We start from the raw sequence: 3,481 nt of genomic DNA, 5'->3' as shown, positions 1-3,481 counted from the left end.
GCGGGCTGCCTCAGTAATGGCGGACGCCCCTCCCCCACAGAGCTGGACTGTCCCGGGTTCAGCTGCACTCGCTGTGAAATTCTCAATCCAGAGTTTCTGGTTGCTGTTCTTTTATGGGGGTGGGGCCAGCCGAGCCTGATCGCCTGGCTCCCTGCCTCAGAGCCTTTTTTAAGTTGGTGTTCCAGTCGCCTGTTGAAGAGGCGCCGGGGTCTGTTTGTTTTCCCCTGCGGCCACTCACTGCGCTGGCTTAAACAGCGGCACTGAGGTTTGTGGCGCTTTTTTTTCTTTTTTTTTTTGCCCTGGAATCTACTGTCCTGGTTCTCTGCTCAGTCCCCTTTTTGAACCAGCATATGGGCGACTTCCCGTGGCTCCAATCGCCAGCCAAAAGGGCACCCGGACCGGTGTATTTTGTACGGACAACCGCGGCTCCGGGGCGCCGACAAAGCAGCCGCGAGGAGCAAAGCAGCAGCACTGGCCGGCACAGCAGCGCTGGCCACAATAGCCTCGCTGGCGAGCGTGGAGCACCTCTGCCCGGGAATTTCCTAGTCTGTGGGCAATAAAAACGCGGCGTCCACTCACCCTCTGCGCTTTCACTGGGAGCTGCAATCCTGAGCTGTTCCTAAACGGCCATCTTGGATCCTCCGCTTGATCCTGAGGTTTTTATAAGATATTGTGAACAGCCAGGGTCTACCTGTGCTAGGGATGAGGAATCTGTAGCTGAAGCATGTTTTGGTCTGGTCTGGAATTAGAGCTTTCACAGTCTAAGTCTTTCTTCCTGTGGAAGTGAGCCCCCAAGCTGCCCCACTTGCCTCTCGGGTACATCCATGCAGTTGATAAGAACATGACCTGGGGGGTTATCACTGACCTGTCCAACTGGATGCTGCCCTGGTAACTGAAGGCACACTTCATGATGGTGTGTCCAGGGTCATCAAGGAGACATGCTGAGAGACCTCCAAAGGGAGTCCTGGCCAATGAGCTCCTCCCATTTGTCCTGTGGTGGGAGGGGGTATGGACCTTCTTAATCCTCCAGAATTATTTTGCAAATATAGCTCGGCTTTTCCCTTTCCTCCAGATATCGTGCTTGGGATCCCTCACTTAAAGGACAGCTATAGTGTTGAAATTGGTATTGTGAATCAATAGGTGTAAACCAATACCTATTTTTCAAAGTTTTAATACAGCATTAACCATGTCTGCTCACAGAGTCTGAATTAAGTTTTGCATTCTTAGATTCAGCTATACTTGACTAGAAACATTTTTTGTTATTTCTTATGAATAAATAATAGGAGTACTCTTCAGTGTTCTGAAAACTGAGATTGTTCTGAGGGACTGATTGCACCCCAACTTTAGAGGAAAAAGTGTCAAAGCAAAAGGAAGTCTACAAGGCCCGGCACAATTTATCCACTGTGATTCTCATTTCCTGTGACAATAAGCAACGTGTGGATTCAACCAAATGCCTGGGTGCTCTGCTCTCACATCACTTTTGGGGAAGCCTATTCTCACAGTAATGGTCTGAGAGTGTTATTCTGTGTGGCTGTGCCTATGGCTGTCTGTGGGTCACAGAGCTGAGAGTTAATTTGGTGAGAGTGTGCTGTGAGTGGATGTCTGGAGGGGAGAAAGACGGACTCACCAGCATCACTTGTACAGAGTCCACCATGAGCCCCACGTAGTGCTTCAGGATGTTATAATGGAAGGCTGGGGTCAGCATCTGCCGCTGCTGGCGCCACTTCTGCCCATTCAGCAGGGGAAAACCATACCCTGGGCCAAGAGATGGGTGTGTGTATGTGTCGGGATGGCGGGGTGGGAGGTGGGATGAAAGGGATCTCTGGGGAAAGAGAAAAGGCGGTTCCTGAGGAGAGAAAACCTAGAAGGTACTTCAGGGGCTATGGCAGGGAAAGCAGGTGAATTTCAGGTGTGGAAATGTCCTAATTGGGCAAATACATCCCTGAGATTATGACAGCTGTAGGATGAAAGTTGAAAAGTGTTGTGGGCAGATGTTAAATAAATACCAGGCTGAGGATGTCTGGAGAGAACAGAGAAGTGAAGTGGAAGAAGCTGAGCCTCAGGAGGGCTCACACCAGCATTAGCAAAGGTAGGGGTCTTGTTGCGTGTAAAAAGGAACATGAAACTGGATTAGGGATGGGGGTCATGACAGTGGTGGCCCCTCACCTATTGTTCTCTATGAGCCAAAGAGATTGCTCTTAGCAAATCTACCTGGGCAGTAGGTGGCAGTCCTAGTTTACATATACATACCAATCCAGGGAGCCAGGAGTCTGGAGATTTCTGTAACTTTGGGGTCTGAAAGACAAGAAAAGTCTTTACAGGAAACTGGAAACTACTAAATTTGGCATCCCCAGAGGGGATCTATCAGACCACGGGCTTCTATCAGTTGATATCTATCTGTTGGCAGTTTGACCTCTGTCATTTCCCACTTGTCTCCTGTCCCTTTCCATGTCTGCCATGAAGGTCAATGTGGGCTCAGGAAGTGAGATTCAGTGTTCTCACAGCAGAAGACCCACAGACCTAGGAAGGAGTTGGTGAGAAACATAGGCAATGTCCTCCAGGCCAGAGAGTAAGACAGAGCCATTGGTGGTAGCTTAGTCTGTCAATGATGCAGGACTGGAAGCAATTATACTTACCAAATCCATGTCATAATTCATTGATAAGTGAAAATGAGAATAAGAAACCCAAATCTCAAAATTAGCAAAATTAGAGATCAACACCTGTGCCATATGCCTATACCCAAATGTCTATAAGACATGACAATGTTCATTTCAGATTAACTCTATTAGCTTAAAACAGCAAGAAAGAACAGGAAAAAAAAAAAAAAAAGAAAGAAAGAAAGAAACCAGCAAATTTAGCCCCACACAGTTGTATTAAACATTCATTACTCAGTAAATACTTTTGGCTGTAGCCTGGACTGTGGACTTTGTGGATGGTTGGGACAGGGCTTAAATATTAATGTTTCAACGGTCACTTTCTACTGGGATTTTACAGACTCAGGGGCCTGTATCAGCAGGGAAGAGCTGATTGAGTCAAGATAAAATTTCAATCTCATCTGATCTCCCCGGAATCACCTTCATGTAGTCAGGGTCATAGAGCTGGACACGAACTTTGTCTCCCCATAGCCAATGAGGACAGGCACTTGGGAATGTCTCCACCCATTTCCGAATCTGTTGTAGTTCCTGATCCTGTTGGAACTGTCAATGAGGGTAGACAGATGAACACTTTCATTTAGTTCTTCTAGTCTGTACAGGGGGAGTGAAGCACAGGGCAGGACAACCACAGAGACCTTGTAGTTCAGGATCTACCAGTACAAGTCAGGAATTTGGACTGTTTCTGATCATCTAGGCTCTGATCCAGATTCTTGTCCTCTCCCCAACACTTGATCTCAGGTCAGATTCTGTCTGTCTGCTGTGTAGAGCTATGGGGTCAATGCGGCCTACAGAAACTTAAGTCAGCCATTGTCTTCACATTGTGTAAA

At 47.6% G+C, this 3,481-nt stretch overlaps 1 pseudogene; it reads right to left on the bottom strand.

The window, feature by feature from the left end:
• Positions 1–306: 306 nt before the first annotated feature.
• Positions 307–2,295, bottom strand: LOC116547632 (annotated as a pseudogene).
• Between the last annotated feature and the right edge of the window lie 1,186 nt (positions 2,296–3,481).

This window comes from Sapajus apella, unplaced genomic scaffold (genome assembly GCF_009761245.1).
Source record: "Sapajus apella isolate SASKATOON/1434 unplaced genomic scaffold, GSC_monkey_1.0 scaffold3899, whole genome shotgun sequence".
Lineage (NCBI taxonomy): Eukaryota > Metazoa > Chordata > Mammalia > Primates > Cebidae > Sapajus > Sapajus apella.
This window is presented reverse-complemented; position numbering and strand designations above follow the sequence as displayed.